At 32.3% G+C, this 7,519-nt stretch overlaps 2 long non-coding RNA genes across 2 annotated transcripts; both read right to left on the bottom strand.

Moving 5' to 3' along the window:
• Positions 1–795: 795 nt before the first annotated feature.
• Positions 796–5,230, bottom strand: LOC123207221. Its single transcript, XR_006500236.1, has 2 exons — positions 978–5,230; positions 796–873 (listed from the first exon to the last, which is right to left on the bottom strand). It is a non-coding gene; the product is annotated as an uncharacterized LOC123207221 (long non-coding RNA).
• A 1,323-nt stretch (positions 5,231–6,553) lies between these two features.
• On the bottom strand, positions 6,554–7,092 carry LOC123207232. The gene is made up of 2 exons (XR_006500242.1): positions 6,957–7,092; positions 6,554–6,826 (listed from the first exon to the last, which is right to left on the bottom strand). It is a non-coding gene; the product is annotated as an uncharacterized LOC123207232 (long non-coding RNA).
• Positions 7,093–7,519: the final 427 nt, after the last annotated feature.

The following is a 7,519-nucleotide window of genomic DNA, read 5'->3' as shown; positions in this document are numbered from 1 at the left end:
GACAATTCCGGAGTCAGTCACTTGCAAATCTTGTGATCTCAAGCATTTGAATGAAGTGCACGTAACACTGAGTGAGGAAATAGCAAGAAGAAAATTTTTTCTGGTCTTGGATGATGTGTGGTCGATTGATTATTGGTCATGGCAATTTCACAGTTTGAAGCTTCTATCAGATGATGATTGTTGGTCAATATATCTAAAACATGCTGGAGTTAACTGATGGACTTCCAGGATTGGAATCAATCCGTGAAAGAATTGATGAGAGGTGCAAGGGCTTATCATTAGCAGCAAGAACCCTCCGAGCTTGGAGGGCTTCTACATCACAAGCAGAGAGGAGCGAGTGGATGAAAATATTGGAAAGCAAGCTCTGGGCTTTATCAGGGAAATCTGATGTTCTCCCTGCTTTAAAATTGAACCATCTTCATCTTCCATTCCATCTCAAGAGTTGTTTTGTTTACTGTTCATTTTAAGGGCCCTTTTTATCTAAATACTACATCACTGAAATATCCAATTCCTTTGGAGAATTGAGGCTTATAAGGTATCTCAACCTTTCTGAAGGTTAGATGCTTACCAAAGTTACGTTTTTTATACTACTTAGATACGTTGCTTCTAAAAGCTTGTTTTCGTCTCATGAAACTGCCTTTGGAGATTGGTACGTTGATCCATCTTCACCATCTTGATATCACAAATGCATCTTTAAAAAGGGAAACGTCATTGGGTGTGAAAACTTTTAAAAATCCCCAGACGTCTGATTTTGTTGTGGGTAATCATACTGATTCTAGTTTGAAGGAATTCATAGAATTTAAGGTTTCTTCAAGGAAGACTTAGTATTAATGGATTAGAAAATGTGATTACTCTTGTGATGGAAGAGAGACCCTGTTAAGTGATAGAAAAGATAGTGTTGTCGTTAATATGGGGTTCACAGTTTCGGGACTCAGGAAATAAGGTAATTGAAAAGGATATACTTGCCATGCCACTACCTCAGAGAAATATAAAAGCGCTCACTATAAGATGCCTTTTTTTCCAAATTGAGTGTCCTTGTGATTGAAGATTGCAATGTTCTATTATCCTTGCCTGAGGGAATACACTGCAACAATGCAGTTCTTAAACATGAGTAAATCTTATACAGGATACAAAGAATCCAGGTTCAGTCCTCATGGATAATCAAACTAGGACATAAAACCATCAAAGCTAAAGACAGCTACAAACAAGTACAAATGATAAATGCCTCAGCCAAAAGAAAAAAAAAAAAACTCACATGTTACACCAAACAACAAAAATTGTCACCAACAATTACTGAAACATGGACGGAAAGCACTTTTGACTGGCTTGATATTCCTTTTGCAGCTTGTCCCACCAATGTTTCTGTCCTTTGATCAACACTGCACCTTCTTTTGTGTTTGAAGCAAGGATAAGCTACGTCAGGTCCTTCAATCTTGAGTGGGAGCTTATATCAACCAATGAAGGCTTTCAAATTCAGAAGATCTTTGTGTTCTCTGTACTCTTCTTATACAGTCAATATTCAATTCTTCCAAATATTTACAATCCATGATTTTCGATGTGTCAAGACACTTCATATCGGTTGACAAAGCTTTGAGCGACCAAAGAATTGAAGGCATAAAGATTGCACTGAGTTTAGCAATCTTTGAGAGCACAAAAATATTTGTAGAACTTTTGAACTTTATGCTGATGTTCAACAGATGTAAGGACTTCAAAAAATCAATTCCTCTATCAAAAGCTCACTGTTGTTTAATAGAACACTCTCTTTTGCCATTTCACTTGAAGAACCATAATCCAACATTTTCAATACATTCAACATTAAGAACTTATAAATCAACTGTCAGGGAATTTTACAAAGTTGAGATGTATGCTCCAAGTTCAAACTTTAAAGTTGCATCATGACCTTCAACTCTTTCGGCAATTCTTTTAAAACAGTATTTGATAGATCAAAGTGCTAGAATGAAATTAATTTTGAAATTTAAGAAGGTAATTTGGTTAGAGAGAGGGAATCTGATAGGTTAAGAACTTTAAAACAAGATATAAATTGAAAGAACTCATCATCTTTAGCAGATTACTACTAAGAAATAAAGTTAGGAGATGAGGACAAGCAGGGTTCTCTGATAGAATCTCAACTTAATTTTCTATCATGGACATCCTCCTCATTATATTTCAATCTTCAACATGTGGTGTTTCAGTTAAGCCTGCACCTGCACAAACAAAATAACCTTTCGTCTCCTCAACTTCTCTTGCTATCTACAAAGTCATGTCATGAATATCATCATGCATTTTTTCACTATTATCTTTCAAGAAGAATGTCAATAATATAATATCCGTCATTTTGTCTTCCGAAAATTCCTCCTCAACCTATTGATCTATCAGGTCTTTAATAGAATTTCTATGATATTCAAGAATTAAACTACAATATAAGAGACAAGATCTAATTGTATCATTAGCTAAACTATCATAACTGAGCTTTAAAAGTATATACATCTTGTACACCCAAAAATTTAAAGGATGATTTCCTCAAAACCTCAATTGCATATTTCTACTCTTCAGGTGTCTTCTTAGGCGCCATAACCCGACCAATAGTAATTAGAGCTAATGGCAAGCGATCACATTCTTTAATAATGAAAATATGCAATTGAGGTCTTGAAGGAATCATCTTTGAAATTCTTGGGTATAAAAGATAATATATAAGGTTTTTAAAGTTCAGTTATGATAGTTTAGCTAATGATATAATTAGATTTTGTCTCTAATATTATACTTTATTTCCTGAAGATTAGAATTTCTATAAGAACCTGATAGATGAATAGGTTAGAGAAGGATTTTTGAAAAACAAAAGTGGAGTACAAAATGAAGAATATTGCATTATTGGCATTCTTCTTTAAGCATGTTTGTTGGGATAAACAGAAGGCAACTGTGTAAAAATGCATGATATTATTCATAACATGACTTTGTGGATAGCACAATAGGTTGAGAAGGAGAAAGGAAATCATTTGGTTTGTAAAGGTGCAAGATTAATTGAAGCACCAAATGTTGAAGATTGGTATATAGTGAGATTCTGTCAGAGAGCCCTACTTGCACATCTCTTAAATTTATTTCTTAATAGTAATCGATCAAAGATGATTCACGCTTATTTCTTCCAATTTATGTCTTGTCTCAAAATTCTTAACCTATTCCCTAGCCAAATTACCTTCTAAAAATTTCAAATTTGATTTTTCTTCAACACTTTAATCTATCAAAACTGCTATAGAAGAATTGTCAAAATAGTTGAAAACCATGGTGAGACTCAAAAGTTCAAGCTTAGAGCATACATCTCAACTTTGTAAAATTCTCCAACAATTGATTTCTAAGTTTTTAATGTTAAACATATTGAGAACGTTGGAATGTAGTTCTTCAAGTGACGTGTCAAAAGAGAGTGTTCTATTCAACAATGCTGAGTTGTTGATAGATGAAATGATTTGTTTAAAGTCCTTGCATCTATTGAATATAAGCTTAAAAGTTCAGAAGTTCTCTAAAAGTTTTTGAGCTCTAAAAGATTACTAAACACTATGCAATCTCTAAGCCTTCAATTCCTTGGTTGTTCAAAGTCACTTAAAGTTTTGTCCACAGATATAAAGTGTTATGATATATTGAAAATCATTGATTGTAAATGTTTGAAAGACTTAAAGATTGACAGTGTAAGAAGAGTACAAAGAGCACGAAGACATTCTGGACTTGAAAGCCCTCATATGAATTGAAGGACCTGACATGGCTTATCTTTGCTCCAAAACATTTGACCTCTCATAATTAAACTAGTTTTCCCAGCTATTTTTTCAGCATGCTTCAAAATATTATTCTTCCATACCTATCTGGACAACCATTAGAAAACTAGTACACAGCAGATTTATCTAATTCTTCTAAGATATATGGTAGTTTAGCATCACTTAAGTTACTGAGAAATACTTCTAATGCGATCAACATTACCATTGGAGACTGGATGAAAATGTTGAGGAACCTAGGGCAGGGGACATAGAGTGACTACCACTAGCCACAGGGTTAATTGTTTCATTTGGAGAGTCTTCCATGATTAGACAGATTTTAATTGTTTGATGATCTTTTCTTGTTTTTAGTCTTTTATTTTTTTTCCCTTTTTGGAAAATAGGTTTATGAGAAAACCTACTTTAGGGACACAGAAAGAGACTTTAAAACAAAACGATAGACTGCTAAGAATAAGCTGCAGATTTTTTATTTTTAACAAAAGAGAGAATAACAGTACAAACAAATGTAAGAAGTGAATACCAGCAAAAGATTTTTTTTTTTTTTAAAGGAAACGAGTCAGAGCAAACAGATTATCGGAAAATGAGTATTCAGTAAGTAGAAAGAGACTAGATCGACAATCAAACACAACCAGCAAGAGGTTATACAAGAAGGAATGATTGAATCTTCACAAAACTGCAAGACATGGATTAACACAGATTTACGGTCAGAGAAGCAGATACAGCATTTACAGTGCAATAGTAGTCAGATCTACAACTAAACAGAACAAATCAAGGAATATAACTAGTAAGCTTTCAGATCTTCACCAAAATAAACTGAATCGACAACAGTAACAACAAAGAGTAGAAAGATTAACAATATCCAAGCAATAAAATGACAAAATAAAGCAAAAAAAAACTAAACAGAAACTGCAGGAACTAAAGAAAACAGATGATTCGTAACATTTAGAGTCAAGGACTAAACTTTTGCACTGTAAACTTACTGTGATAGAAAATAGCAACAGGACATGTGACACAGTTCTGTGGCTCTGATACTCAAGCTACAACACTAAGATTTGCAAGAAAAAAAGGCAGAAAATTAAACCCTAAACTACGAGGAAGAACGAAGAAGAGAGAGTGAGGGAGGGAGGGAGGAAGAATTTTCCAGAAGCGAAAAAGACTGTTTTTATCGAAGGCTGAATATTACAAAATAGCCCTTTATATTTTTACGGACTTCAATGAATCCTGCAAATTTCCACGAAGTACTCCACATTTGATTTCCCGCATTTTCACCCATAAACTCCGATAGATCTTCCAATGCTAAACATTTCTGCGAATCATATTTCAAAAATGACAAAAGAGAAATCGAAATTCAAAACCCTAGCACAGAGAAAGCGGGAGAGTGCGTGGTAACAGTCTGAAAGATGAGAGGGAAGAGAGGGGGTTAAATCGATAGTAAAATAATTGTTGGCGCAAATATCAATAGTTTGCAGGGTGAATATGATTCGAGGAAATTCAACAATTCATAACTTTTTCTTTTTAATTTTCAAACTGTCTTTTTTTACGGGAAATCTAATTTTTAAAGTTTGGGGATGGATTAGAATTTTTTGATATTTTAATATATTCTTTACAAATAATAGATATATTTTAACTCAAATTTGATATAATTTAAAAAATAAAATAAATTTTTTATTTGAATTCAATTAAAATTTAAATTAAATAAATTCAAATAAAATCAAAATGAATAAAATAGACTTTTGAGGCCGAATTTACCCGGTTTTGTTTAGCCTATTTTATTTACAGCGCCATAAATCGTTTTTCAAATTATTCAAACCAAATAAAAAGAATCAAACATAATTTTTATATGAATTGGTTTGGTCAGTGAGAATTTTGAAGAATCCATAATTGATAAGCATTTATTATCATTTTGGGACAAACTAAGAATATCCCAAAAAATTGAATATTAAATTTTGATTGACGAAATTAAAATTTCACCTATAAAGTTATTTTAAAATGACATAATTATTTAAAATTATTATTATAGGGCAAAACAAAAAATGTTTTTAAAATTGAATGCAAAACTTTGGAGGATTCGTCTTTTATAATTATTATTCTAGGACAAAAATAAAATTGTGCTTCAAAATTATTATTTTGGGATGAAACTAAAAATCTCCTTAAATGAGATGCTAACCTTTAGTGGATGATATTAAAATTTTGTTCTTTAAAATTATTATTTTGTAACGATAATGAAATCATTCTTTAAAATTATTATTTTTAGGATTAAACTGAAAATATTTTTAAAATTAAAAGCTAAACTTTGGTAGATGAAATTAAATTTTCATATTCTAAAATTATGACAAAAATGAAACCATCCTCTAAAATTATTTAATTTTGGAATAAAACTAAAATTATCTCTAAAATTGAATGTTAAACTTTGATAGATAAATTTAAATTTTCGCCCTTTAAAATTATTATTCTGAGAACAAAAAAAATTTGTCTTCTAAAATTATCATTTTAAAATGAAACTAAAAATATCCTTAAAATTGAATGTTAAACTTTAGGAGACCATTTTGGAATAAAAATGAAATCATTCCTAAAATTGAATACTAAGCCTTATTAGACAAAATAAAATTTCACCTCTACAAGTATTATTTTGAAACGAAACTAAAATCATCCATAATTACTTTATCCCTGAATTGAATATTTGTCCTAATGACAGGTGTGAGCTGATGGCTTAGCGTTCTTTTAGCGTTAGCAAGGTGCTTAGCTTTATCTCTGCTGCCTGTTTTACTGATTCGACTCAAATATCCGCAAGGTCATCAAGTTAAAGGATATCCTGTCAAATAAACTTTTCCAAATAATAACATAGCTCCATTAATGTCTACAGACTGAAATTTGCCAAAGGTTAAAGCTGCAAGCTCTAAACACAACCTACACAACATCTGGTGCCCCAATAGATGGCTGTTGCGGCAAGGAAACTGATATTTTACTGGAGGCACACAAATAAACAGGCTCAAAAAGCTCAGATATTTATCCCAAGTGAAAACCAAGATGAATCAGGCAGATGTTCTACCAGAAGTAAGGCAATAATGCTGAAAACAAAGTAAAAGAATCCATGTAAGCGGCCAATGAGCTTGCAAGTACAGAAAATATAGAAGACTTGGAAGAAAAGAGAGGATGAGGGTGAAGCTCATTACTAGCTTAATGTATCCATAATATTACCATGTTGTTTTCCCAGAACAGGCTACTCCTGCTGTCTCTGTAATCACTTCTAATAACTCAACAGAGTCCCTCCAGGATCAAGGAGCTTTCTAAAGCTGTACCACAACAACATAGAAATATTATGAGACAAACCTGAAAGAAAAAATTTACAACCAAAGCAAGTTAATAAGAGATTGCTGAATTATAACTAAGCATCTGGATGTGTTTTTGTCTCGACAAAGACAAGGATTGGTTCATAACAATGCTAATAACCAAATTTAAGCAGGATAGAAAGGTTTTAGCTCACACCTAATGTAACAACACAAACTTCTGTTTTTTGAGGGAATATGAACACTAATTTACATTCAGTTTAGGTTTTAAAAAAGGGGCATTCAATTTTTTTTTTTTTCCTTTTTATTCAGTTTGTGCAGTCATAATAGAAAATCAGTAACAACACCAATCAGAGTTGTGAAGCAGAAAAGAAATTAGGGATATAGAACATACAAGTCTTAGTGTCGTAGAAATAATATGCTTTTACAAGGATGGGCAAGTAAGCACCAGAAACAAAGGTTTTTAAAGCCGAA

This window comes from Mangifera indica, unplaced genomic scaffold (genome assembly GCF_011075055.1).
Source record: "Mangifera indica cultivar Alphonso unplaced genomic scaffold, CATAS_Mindica_2.1 Un_0066, whole genome shotgun sequence".
In the NCBI taxonomy this organism is placed as follows: Eukaryota; Viridiplantae; Streptophyta; class Magnoliopsida; order Sapindales; family Anacardiaceae; genus Mangifera; species Mangifera indica.
This window is presented reverse-complemented; position numbering and strand designations above follow the sequence as displayed.